Genomic DNA, 14,073 nt, shown 5'->3' with positions numbered 1-14,073 from the left:
CCAAAAATTTTGATAAAAAATTCTACATGTACATCTCCACAATATACATACGTTCGTCAAGTTTCGCGAGGAACCAATATGTTTTGTGGTCTGTGTAAAAAAGAGAAAATTTGTCTCCTCAAAAGCCTTATTTTCAGCATTGAATTTTGTCTTTTTTACACACGTCACATGACAAGTCGGATTTTTATGAAACAGCTTTGTGAGCGTGTAGCACGTGAAGATGTACGTTCGAATTTTTCGTTTCATTTTTTTGAAATTTCAAAATGTATGTAACATGTATTTCAAAATAAAGGGAGCATATGCTCCCATGTGCCAAAACACCATTCCTTGCTTCTGTCCTGAGAAGTTTAGACTTATCATAACCTAGATAGTTAAACTATCGGGCAAGAACAGCATGGTTCACCTTATGTGTTGCAGCTTGCATGCAACAACATTTGCTCTATTATTCGTGTAAATGTAGGTCAAGAGTGAAGAACTTTAGTGTTTAGTTAGCAAGCGCCACCTGCTATCGTTGTGTCCAGTGGCGGAGCTTGAAACAAATCACTCGGGGCAAACGAGAAATTATGAGGTTTTGGGGGGCAAAAGACTAAAAAATATCGATCTAAGCCCCTCCCAAAAAGATCTTTTAGAATTTGGTCCAAACCTGGGGGCGGTGCCCCCCCACACACACACCCACCCACCCCCCATCCCCCTGACTTGCATGTAGCTTGTTTGGAAAATTTTGGGATGCCGAGGTGAAAATAGATTAGGGTTACAGGGGGTGCCCGTTTTGGGCCACTTCTTATACCGGCCGAAACACACGCGTGGCCATCCGATTTGAATCGGACGATCAGCGTCGGCGCTAGAAGGCCGCCGTGACGGGCCGCGGTCCGGGAGGCAGGCCACAGGCTGTTTTGGCTGCGGGCTAGGAAGCCGACCACATGCCATTCTTGGCAGTGGCAGGCAATCAGGCCGGACGCGCCCGAGCGGAGCGCATAGTTTCACGCTCGCGCGGGTTGTGGGCCGCGCAGTCTTTTGGGGCCCAGCATAGTGTTTAACACTTTTTCCCTGTCTTATTAATTTACAGAGTCATTTTTAGTCAATTTTGGGCTGTTTTTAGGCTTAATTTTGTCCAGGTTTTTTCTGAATAAATAGAAACAACGTGATATTTGTTCAGGAATTAAAAGGTAGAGTTTATGCCTCTGAAAAGTTTAAAAGTTAAAGATTGAATTCAAAGTTTCCGCTGCAAATAGTAAAGATGCATTTTAAATTTGAAAAATGCAAAAGTGATGGTTAAAATTTAAAAAGTTGCTTAAAAGTGATTGTTGAAACAATTATGATCCTGTCATTTTATGACCAACGTTATTGATGGCATGATCATGTTTTGTTGTAATAACATGTGCAAAAGTGACAATTAAATTTTGAAAGAGATGATTAAAGTGATTATTGTGACAATTATGGTTCTGTTATTTTTTAACCAACGTTATTAATGACATGATCATGATTTGTTGCAATAAGAAGTCCATTTATCTCTATTTCTGCCCAACGGTGATACAAATTTAATTGCACAAACAGTTGTATGTTTTAATTTTGACCAACGTTAAATTATTGCATGCAATTGTTGTTATGATCTCATTTCATTGTGGTTTGAAGGAGGGTACTACTTGATGAGATGCATCAAGGATGTTCCAACCCACATAGGTGATCACAACTACACTGAATGGAGAAAGAAGGTTGATTTGTGCTGAGGTGGACTGGGTTTCCACAGTCGGTCAGACCAAAAGATCCAGTCAGAAATGACAAGGATGATGATGTTGCATGGCAGAAAAAGAAAAGGGATCATGCTCCAGTGGAGATAGCATATACCCTAAAGAACCAAAAGTGGGTAAGTGCCAATAAAAAGTGATGTCATTTATGAAGAATACAATTTAGAATGCTATTGTAGGCTCAATTACAGAGTGTGCTTCTGTAGGGTAGTATCTTGAAATAATAAAGAGCAGTTCAATGGTTCTTCAAAGATATGTGCTACCCAGTACGCGGAAGCAACTGGTGAAAAGTACAATGGACAGGAAGGACATGGCAAATGTGCCATATGTTGTAATAATGCTTGTGTGGGGGTTGCTTTACTCCGTGATAAGCTTTATTTATTGTCGTTGCGTAAAAAAGTGTTGTCTGTGTGCAATGTGAATGAGAAGGTATCCGTGTCGGACAAAGAACAAAAGAAAAGAAAAAACTGACGAATCATCGAAATTATGACATTGTCGCTTAGGCCATATTTCGAGGGAGAGAATAGGAAGTCTTGTTAAAAATGATATTCTTTCTCCATTAGAATTCTCAGACATAGAACAGTGCATCGATTGTATTAAAGGAAAATTTGTAAAGCAAATTAAAAAGGGTGCAAATCGATGCACCGCAACACTAGAAATAATTCACACTGATATATGTGGACCGTTTCCTGTGAAAAGTGTGGATGGCTATGATTCGTTCATAACATTCACGGATATTACTCCCGATATGGTTATATTTATCCAATCAAAGAAAGAACATAAGCGTTGGATAAATTTAAAATATTCAAAGCTGAAGTTGAAAATCAGCATGATAAAAGAATAAAGATAGTGAGATCTGATCGTGGAGGGGAGTACTACGGTCGACATACTCCGAATGGCCAAGTCCTTGGACCTTTTGCAAGGTTCTTACATGAGACTGGAATAGTTGCCCAGTATTCTATGCCGGACGAACCTCGGCAGAATGGGGTAGCTGAAAGACGCAACCGTACCCTTATGGATATGGTGCATAGTATGATGAGCTATTCCACCCTACCATTGGGATTGTAGATTGAGGTGTTAAAAACTTTTATCCATATTCTAAGCAGACTACCAAGCAAATCGGTGCCCAAAACACCGTATGAGCTATGGACAGGGAGAGTGCCTTCCCTAAACCACATGAAAGTGTGGGGGAGCCCTGCTGAGGCCAAAGTATTTAATCCAAATATCTCAAAGTTAGCTGTCATTTTATTGGCTATCCGGAAAATTCAAAAGGTTATCGTTTCTACTATCCAGACAAATATACAAAGTTTGTGAAAACGAGACATGTTGTCTTTGATGGGGTTCATTGCATGGAAAACAAAACATTTCTACCACAAAGACGAATAAATCCAAGATCCAATCTATGGAAAAGCCAAGATCTAATCTATGAGATCAAAGCAACGAGATGTATATGAGACTAACCCTCGAAGATTCCAAAGCCTACGAGATTAGATCTCGTTGTTGATGTAGTCGATCGTCCGTGCTGCAATCTGGCAGCACTTCCGTACTCGGTCGTGCGTACGGTGTCGATGAAGCCCGTCCTCTCCCCGTTCAAGCGGGTAGCGGAGGTGTGGTTGATCTTTTCGGAATCCCAGCAACACGACGGCGTGGTGGTGGTGGGGGAGGAGAAAAAGCAGCAGGGCTTCGCCTAAGCCAGAGCAGCTCTATGGAGGAGGAGAGGGGGCGGCCAGGGTTTGGTGTGAGGGGTGGTTTGGCCGGCCACCCCCCCCTCTTTATATAGGGGGAGGGGTCGGCCCCTTGGCCCACCTCTTCCTTGGCCGGCTGCATGGGAGGGATAACTTCCCCCCAAGTCTATCCCCTTATCTCTTCCTTTAAATTAGGAGATAGATCTTATCGCTATATCTCTTCCTTTAAATTAGGAGATAGATCTTATCTCTAGGGGTGGGCCGGCCTGGGCCTACATGTCATAGTGCGCAGGACCCACCATGCCATGTGGCACCTATGTGGCCCCTCCCGGGGTGGTTGGCCCACTGGTGACCCTCTAGAACCTTCTAGAAGCTCCGGTCAAAACACCGGAACTTTCCTGAACCCCGGAAAGTGACTTCCCATATATGAATCTTATTCTCCGGACCATTCTGGACCTCCTCGTGATGTCCTGGATCCCATCCGAGACTCCGAACAAACTTCATTCTCCATCTCATATTCTGAATCTACTTATGCGACATCGAACCTTAAGCGTGTCACCCTACGGTTCGTGAACTATGCGGACATGGTCGAGACTCCTCTCCGAGCAATAACAAATAGCGGGATCTGGAGATCCATAATGGCTCCCACACATTCAGCGATAACTTAGTGATCGATTGAACCATTTACATACGATACCGATTCCCTTTGTCACGCGATACTTTACTTTTCCGAGGTTCGATCATCGGTATCTCCATACCTAGTTCAACCTCGTTACCGACAAGTACTCTTTACTCGTACCGTGGTATGTCATCTCTTGTGACCCAGTCACATGCTTGCAAGCTAATTAGACGACATTCCACCGAGAGGGCCCTGAGTATATCTATCCGTCATCGGGATGGACAAATCCCACTATTGATCCATATGCCTCAACTCACACTTTCCAAATACTTAATCCCATCTTTATAACCACCCATTTATGCAATGGCGTTTGATGTAATCAAAGCATCCTTCCGGTGTAAGTGATTTACATGATCTCATGGTCGAAGGACTAAGTAACTATGTATCGAAAGCTTATAGCAAGTTGAACTTAATGACTTGATCTCATGCTACGCTTATATGGGTGTGTGTCCATTATATCATTCACCCAATGACATAACCTTGTTATTAATAACATCCAATGTTCATGATCACGAAACCATGATCATCGATTAATCAACAAGCTAGTTATACAAGAGGCTTACTAGGGACTTCTTGTTGTTTACATAACACACATGTATCAATGTTTCGGTTAATACAATTATAGCATGGTGATACGTCTCCGACGTATCGATAATTTCTTATGTTCCACGCTACATTATTGATGATATCTACATGTTTTATACACATTATATGTCGTATTTATGCATTTTCTGGCACTAACCTATTAACGAGATGCCGAAGAGCCAGTTGCTGTTTGCTTGTTTTTGGTTTCGAAATCCTAGTAAAGAAATATTCTCGGAATTGGACGAAATCAATGCCCAGGGTCCTATTTTGCCACGAAGCTTCCAGAAGACCGAGGGGGAAAGGAAGTGGGGCCACGAGGCGCCGCCACACTAGGGCGGCGCGGCCCAAGCCCTGGCCGCGCCGGCCTGGTGTGTGGGGCCCTCGTGTGGCCCCCGCGTTGCCCTTCCGCCTACTTAAAGCCTCCGTCGCGAAACCCCCGATGCGAGAGCCACGATACGGAAAACCTTGCCGAGACGCCGCCGCCGCCAATCCCATCTCGGGGGATTCTGGAGATCACCTCCGGCACCCTGCCGGAGAGGGGAATCATCTCCCGGAGGACTCTTCACCGCCATGGTCACCTCCGGAGTGATGAGTGAGTAGTTCACCCCTGGACTATGGGTCCATAGCAGTAGCTAGATGGTTGTCTTCTCCTCGTTGTGCTTCATTGTTGGATCTTGTGAGCTGCCTAACATGATCAAGATCATCTATACGTAATACTATATGTTGTGTTTGTCGGGATCCGATGGATAGAGAATACTATGCTATGTTAATTATCAAGTTATTACCTATGTGTTGTTTATGATCTTGCATGCTCTCCATTATTAGTAGAGGCTCGGCCAAGTTTTTGCTCTTAACTCCAAGAGGGAGTATTTATGCTCGATAGTGGGTTCATGCCTCCATTAAATGCGGGACGGTGACAGAAAGTTCTAAGGTTGTGGATGTGCTTGTTGCCACTAGGGATAAAACATTGATGCTATGTCTAAGGATGTAGTTATTGATTACATTACGTACCATACTTAATGCAATTGTCCGTTGTTTTGCAACTTAATACTGGAAGGGGTTCGGATGATAACTTCGAAGGTGGACTTTTTAGGCATAGATGCATGCTGGATAGCGATCTATGTACTTTGTCGCAATGCCCAATTAAATCTCACTATATTTATCATGTCATGTATGTGCATTGTTATGACCTCTCTATTTGTCAATTGCCCGACTGTAATTTGTTCACCCAACATGCTTTTATCTTATGGGAGAGACACCTCTAGTGAATTGTGGACCCCGGTCCTATTCTTTACATCGTATACAATCTACTGCAATACTTGTTTTACTTGTTTTCTGCAAACAATCATCTTCCACACAATACGGTTAATCCTTTGTTACAGCAAGCCGGTGAGATTGACAACCTCACTCGTTTCGTTGGGGCAAAGTACTTTGGTTGTGTTGTGCAGGTTCCACGTTGGCGCCGGAATCCCTGGTGTTGCGCCGCATTACATTCCGCCACCATCAACCTTCAACGTGCTTCTTGGCTCCTCCTGGTTCGATAAACCTTGGTTTCTTTTCGAGGAAAAACTTGCTACTGTCTCGCATCACACCTTCCTCTTGGGGTTCCCAACGGACGTGTGTCAACTGCACGCATCAAGACTGTTTTCTGGCGCCGTTGCCGGGGAGATCAAGACACGCTGCAAGGGGAGTCTCCACAATCCAATCTGTTTACTTTGTTTTTGTCTTGCTTTATTTTACTTACTACTTTGTTTGCTGCACTTATATCAAAACACAAAAAAATTAGTTGCTAGCTTTACTTTACTTACTGTCTTGCACTCTATATCAAAACACAAAAAAATTAGTTACTTATATTTGCTTTACTTATTTCAACATGTTTCCTTTTAATTTTACCGTAAAAGACATACCGGTAGGACGTGGGTCTATAGTTGGGAGAAATAATATAGAAGAATTTTTTAATCATGTTAGTACCGTTGAAGATTTTGAAGATAGACATTTGGTAGAACTTGCTCCTACTTATGAAATTGCTACTGCTGCTTTAGTTCGCATGTTGGAAACTAAATTTGTTAATCTCAATCCTATAATCCAACACATGTTTCTTACACTCGGTGATATGGAAGAAGGGGAAAAGAAAGATTTTGTTTTAGAAACCCTTCTTAGAGAATTTGGTAGTATAGCGAGAGAGGCTAGAAAGGTCTTTATTAAATATAAGATGCTTGGTTCTTATACCAATTTTGTTAGTATCCTTGAAAAGATGGACATGGAGAGAGTAAGGTACACTAATAACATTAATGATGGTGTGGAGATCAAAGCACCAATACCATGTAAGCTCCTAGCAATGAATGAAGCGTTAGAAAATAACTATGCTTGGCTTGTTCCTGAAAATTTGTTTGATGAGAGTAGCAAGCCCAAGACTAATGAAAAGGGAGCCGCTGAAACTTATATATCTAATATACTATGCATGGTTGAGAAAACTCCAAACCCCGCTGAAGATGCTTCATCTCTTGATAATACTTGATTTACACTTTCTGCGCCTAGCTGAAAGGCGTTAAATAAAAGCGCTTATGGGAGACAACCCATGTTTTTACTACAGTATTTTTGTTTTATATTTGAGTCTTGGAAGTTTTTTACTACTGTAGCAACCTCTCCTTATCTTAGTTTTGTGCTTTGTTGTGCCAAGTAAAGTCTTTGATAGTAAAGTGAATACTAGATTTGGATTACTGCGCAGTTTCAGATTTCTTTGCTGTCACGAATTTCGACCTGCCTCCCTGTAGGTAGCTCAGAAAATTAAGCCAATTTACGTGCGTCATCCTCAGATATGTACGCAACTTTCATTCAATTTGGGCATTTTCATTTGAGCAAGTCTGGTGCCTCAATAAAATCCATCTTTACGGACTGTTCTGTTTTGACGATTCTGCCTTTTATTTCGCATTGCCTCTTTTGCTATGTTGGATGAATTTCTTTGATCCATTAATGTGCAGTAGCTTTATGCAATGTCCAGAAGTGTTAAGAATGATTATGTCACCTCTGAACATGTTAATTTTTATTGTCCACTAACCCTCTAATGAGTTGTTTCGAGTTTGGTGTGGAGGAAGTTTTCAAGGATCAAGAGAGGAGAATGATGCAATATGATCAAGGAGAGTGAAAGCTCTAAGCTTGGGGATGCCCCGGTGGTTCACCCCTGCATATTTTAAGAAGACTCAAGCGTCTAAGCTTGGGGATGCCCAAGGCATCCCCTTCTTCATCGACAACATTATCGAGTTCCTCCCACGAAACTATATTTTTATTCCATCACATCTTATGTACTTTGCTTGGAGCGTCGGTTTGTTTTTGTTTTTGTTTTTGTTTGAATAAAATGGATCCTAGCATTCATTGTGTGGGAGAGAGACACGCTCCGCTGTTGCATATGGACAAATATGTCCTTAGGCTTTACTCATAGTATTCATGGCGAAGGTTGAATCTTCTTCGTTAAATTGTTATATGGTTGGAATCGAGAAATGCTACATGTAGTAATTTTAAAATGTCTTGGATAATTTGATACTTGGCGATTGTTGTGCTCATGTTTAAGCTCTTGCATCATATACTTTGCACCCATTAATGAATAAATACATAGAGCTTGCTAAATTTGGTTTGCATATTTGGTCTCTCTAAAGTCTAGATAATATCTAGTATTGAGTTTTGAACAACAAGGAAGACGGTGTAGAGTCTTATAATGTTTACAATATGTCTTTTATGTGAGTTTTGCTGCACCGTTCATCCTTGTGTTTGTTTCAAATAACCTTGCTAGCCTAAACCTTGTATCGAGAGGGAATACTTCTCATGCATCCAAAATCCTTGAGCCAACCACTATGCCATTTGTGTCCACCATACCTACCTACTACATGGTATTTCTCCGCCATTCCAAAGTAAATTGCTTGAGTGCTACCTTTAAAATTCCATCATTCACCTTTGCAATATATAGCTCATGGGACAAATAGCTTAAAAACTATTGTGGTATTGAATATGTACTTATGCACTTTATCTCTTATTAAGTTGCTTGTTGTGCGATAACCATGTTTTCGGGGACGCCATCAACTATTCTTTGTTGAATATCATGTGAGTTGCTATGCATGTCCGTCTTGTACGAAGTAAGAGAGATCTACCACCTTAATGGTTGGAGCATGCATATTGTTAGAGAAGAACATTGGGCCGCTAACTAAAGCCATGAATCATGGTGGAAGTTTCAGTTTTGGACATATATCCTCAATCTCATATGAGAACATTAATTGTTGCCACATGCTTATGCATTAAAGAGGAGTCCATTATCTGTTGTCCATGTTGTCCCGGTATGGATGTCTAAGTTGAGAATAATCAAAAGCGAGAAATCCAAAATGCGAGCTTTCTCCTTAGACCTTTGTACGAGGCGGCATGGAGGTACCCTTTGTGACACTTGGTTAAAACATGTGTATTGCGATGATCCGGTAGTCCAAGCTAATTAGGACAAGGTGCGGGCACTATTAGTATACTATGCATGAGGCTTGCAACTTGTAAGATATAATTTACATAACTCATATGCTTTATTACTACCGTTGACAAAATTGTTTCATGTTTTCAAAATAAAAGCTCTAGCACAAATATAGCAATCGATGCTTTCCTCTTTGAAGGACCTTTCTTTTACTTTTATGTTGAGTCAGTTCACCTATCTCTCTCCACCTCAAGAAGCAAACACTTGTGTGAACTGTGCATTGATTCCTACATACTTGCATATTGCACTTGTTATATTACTCTATGTTGACAATTATCCATGAGATATACATGTTAAAAGTTGAAAGCAACCGCTGAAACTTAATCTTCCTTTGTGTTGCTTCAATACCTTTACTTTGATTTATCGCTTTATGAGTTAACTCTTATGCAAGACTTATTGATGCTTGTCTTGAAGTACTATTCATGAAAAGTCTTTGCTTTATGATTCATTTGTTTACTCATGTCATTACCATTGTTTTGATCGCTGCATTCATTACATATGCTTACAGTAGTATGATCAAGTTTATGATGGCATGTCACTCCAGAAATTATCTTTGTTATCGTTTACCTGCCGGGACGAGCGAAACTAAGCTTAGGGATGCTGATACGTCTCCGACGTATCGATAATTTCTTATGTTCCATGCTACATTATTGATGATATCTACATGTTTTATACACATTATATGTCGTATTTATGCATTTTCCGGCACTAACCTATTAACGAGATGCCGAAGAGCCGGTTGTTGTTTTTCGCTGTTTTGGTTTCGAAATCCTAGTAAAGAAATATTCTCGGAATTGGACGAAATCAACGCCCAGGGTCCTATTTTGCCACGAAGCTTCCAGAAGACCGAGGGGGAAAGGAAGTGGGGCCACGAGGCGCCGCCACACTAGGGCGGCGCGGCCCAAGCCCTGGTCGCGCCGGCCTGGTGTGTGGGGCCCTCGTGTGGCCCCCCGCGTTGCCCTTCCGCCTACTTAAAGCCTCCGTCGCGAAACCCCCAGTACCGAGAGCCACGATACGGAAAACCTTGCGAGACGCCGCCGCCGCCAATCCCATCTCGGGGGATTCTGGAGATCACCTCCGGCACCCTGCCGGAGAGGGGAATCATCTCCCGGAGGACTCTTCACCGCCATGGTCGCCTCCGGAGTGATGAGTGAGTAGTTCACCCCTGGACTATGGGTCCATAGCAGTAGCTAGATGGTTGTCTTCTCCTTGTTGTGCTTCATTGTTGGATCTTGTGAGCTGCCTAACATGATCAAGATCAACTATCTGTAATACTATATGTTGTGTTTGTCGGGATCCGATGGATAGAGAATACTATGTTATGTTAATTATCAAGTTATTACCTATGTGTTGTTTATGATCTTGCATGCTCTCCGTTATTAGTAGAGGCTCGGCCAAGTTTTTGCTCTTAACTCCAAGAGGGAGTATTTATGCTCGATAGTGGGGTCATGCCTCCATTAAATGCGGGACAGTGACGGAAAGTTCTAAGGTTGTGGATGTCTTGTTGCCACTAGGGATAAAACATTGATGCTATGTCTAAGGATGTAGTTATTGATTACATTACGCACCATACTTAATGCAATTGTCCGTTGTTTTGCAACTTAATACTGGAAGGGGTTCGGATGATAACCTGAAGGTGGACTTTTTAGGCATAGATGCATGCTGGATAGCGGTCTATGTACTTTGTCGTAATGCCCAATTAAATATCACTATATTTATCATGTCATGTATGTGCATTGTTATGCCCTCTCTATTTGAAAATTGCCCGACTGTAATTTGTTCACCCAACATGCTTTTATCTTATGGGAGAGACACCTCTAGTAAATTGTGGACCCCGGTCCTATTCTTTACATCGTATACAATCTACTGCAATACTTGTTTTACTGTTTTCTGCAAACAATCATCTTCCACACAATACGGTTAATCCTTTGTTACAGCAAGCCGGTGAGATTGACAACCTCACTGTTTCGTTGGGGCAAAGTACTTTGGTTGTGTTGTGCAGGTTCCACATTGGCGCCGGAATCCCTGGTGTTGCGTCGCATTACATTCCGCCACCATCAACCTTCAACGTGCTTCTTGGATCCTCCTGGTTCGATAAACCTTGGTTTCTTTCTGAGGGAAAACTTGCTACTGTCTGCATCACACCTTCCTCTTGGGGTTCCGAACGGACGTGTGTCAACTGCACGCATCACATGGTATGCAAACATTTATCATAAACACAAAGATATTATAATAACCACTTTATTATTGCCTCTTGGGCATATCTCCAACAGTCTCCCACTTGCACTAGAGTCAATAATCTAGATTACATTGTAAGGTACCTAACACCCGTGGCATTCTGGTGTTGGTCATGCTTTGCCCTAGGGAGAGCTTTGGTCAACGGATCTGCCACATTCAGATCTGTGTGTACTTTGCAAATCTTTACTTCACCATCTTCGATGTACTCGCGAATCGAATGAAAACGCAGCTTGATATGCTTTAGCTTCTTGTGTGACCTTGGTTCTTGTTCATTGGCGATGGCACCCATGTTGTCACAATAGATGACTAATGGGTCCAATGCACTAGGAACCACACCAAGCTCAACAATGAACCTCTTCATCCATACATCTTCCGATGAAGCCTCCGAAGCCACTATGTATTCAGATTCAGTTGAAGACTTCGCCACCGTGCACTGCTTGGAACTCATCCAGCTTACTGCAGCACCATTCAGTATAAACATGTACCCAGACCGAGACTTAGAGTCATCAGGATCGGTGTTCCAACTTGCATCGGTGTAACTAGTTACAACGAGCTCTTGGTCACCGCCATAACAAAGAAACATATCCTTAGTCCTTTTCAAGTACTTCAGGATATTCTTGACCGCTGTCCAGTGTTCCATTCCTGGATCACTCTGATATCTGCTGGTCAAGCTAACAGCATGTGCGATATCCGGTCTAGTACACAACATGGCATACATGATAGAGCCTACTGCCGAGGCATAGGGGATTGATACGTCTCCGACGTATCGATAATTTCTTATGTTCCATGCCACATTATTGATGATATCTACATGTTTTATGCACACTTTATGTCATATTCGTGCATTTTCTGGAACTAACCTATTAACAAGATGCCGAAGAGCCGATTCTTTGTTTTCTGTTGTTTTTGGTTTCAGAAATCCTAGTAACGAAATATTCTCGGAATTGGACGAAATCAACGCCCGGGGTCCTATTTTGCCACGAAGCTTCCGGAAGATCGAAAGGGATACGAAGTGGGGCGACGAGCGCCGCCACCATAGGGCCGCGCGGCCAGAGGGGGGCCCGCGCCGCCCTATGGTGTGGGCCCCTCGTCAGCCCTCCGACTCTGCCCTTCCGCCTACTTAAAGCCTCCGTCGCGAAAACCCCAATAGGAAGAACCACGATACGGAAAACCTTCCAGAGACGCCGCCGCCGCCAATCCCATCTCGGGGGATTCTGGAGATCTCCTTCGGCACCCTGCCGGAGAGGGGATTCATCTCCCGGAGGACTCTTCACCGCCATGGTCGCCTCCGGAGTGATGAGTGAGTAGTTCACCCCTGGACTATGGGTCCATAGCGGTAGCTAGATGGTTGTCTTCTCCTCATTGTGCTTCATTGTTGGATCTTGTGAGCTGCCTAACATGATCAAGATCATCTATCCGTAATGCTATATGTTGTGTTTGTCGGGATCCGATGGATAGAGAATACCATGTTATGTTAATTATCAAGTTATTACCTATGTGTTGTTTATGATCTTGCATGCTCTCCGTTATTAGTAGAGGCTTTGGCCAAGTTGATGCTAGTAACTCCAAGAGGGAGTATTTATGCTCGATAGTGGGTTCATGCCTCCATTGATACCTGGGACAGTGACAGAAAGTTCTAAGGTTGTGTTGTGCTGTTGCCACTAGGGATAAAACATTGATGCTATGTCCGAGGATGTAGTTATTGATTACATTACGCGCAATACTTAATGCAATTGTCTGTTGTTAGCAACTTAATACTGGAGGGGTTCGGATGATAACCTGAAGGTGGACTTTTTAGGCATAGATGCAGTTGGATGGCAGTCTATGTACTTTGTCGTAATGCCCAATTAAATCTCACTATATTTATCATGACATGTATGTGCATTGTTATGCTCTCTCTATTTGTCAATTGCCCGACTGTAATTTGTTCACCCAACATACTTTTATCTTATGGGAGAGACACCTCTAGTGAACTGTGGACCCCGGTCCATTCTTTTATACTGAAATACAAATCTGCTGCAATACTTGTTCTTTACTGTTTTCTTGCAAACAATCATCTTCCACACAATACGGTTAATCCTTTGTTACAGCAAGCCGGTGAGATTGACAATCTCACTTGTTTCGTTGGGGCAAAGTACTTTGGTTGTGTTGTGCGAGGTTCCACGTTGGCGCCGGAATCTCTGGTGTTGCGCCGCACTACATCTCGCCGCCATCAACCTTCAACGTGCTTCTTGACTCCTACTGGTTCGATTAAACCTTGGTTTCTAACTGAGAGAAACTTGCCGCTGTGCGCATCACACCTTCCTCTTGGGGTTCCCAACGGACGTGTCAACTACACACGTCAAGCAAATTTCTGGCGCCGTTGCCGGGGAGATCAAGACACGCTGCAAGGACTAAATTTTTCTTCGCGGAATTTATTGGATTCAGCTGCTGGAGGTACCTTTATGTCCATCACTCTTGGTGAAGCAACAAAGCTTCTTGATAATATGATGGTTAATTACTCTGAATGGCACACGGAAAGAGCTCCACAAGGTAAGAAGGTAAATTCTGTTGAAGAATCCTCTTTCTTTTATGATAAGGTTGATGCTATTATGTCTATGCTTGTGAATGATAGGACTAATGTTGATCCTAATAATG

This window comes from Lolium rigidum, chromosome 2, assembly GCF_022539505.1.
Source record: "Lolium rigidum isolate FL_2022 chromosome 2, APGP_CSIRO_Lrig_0.1, whole genome shotgun sequence".
Taxonomy (NCBI): Eukaryota; Viridiplantae; Streptophyta; class Magnoliopsida; order Poales; family Poaceae; genus Lolium; species Lolium rigidum.
Note: the sequence above shows the minus strand (reverse complement) of the source record.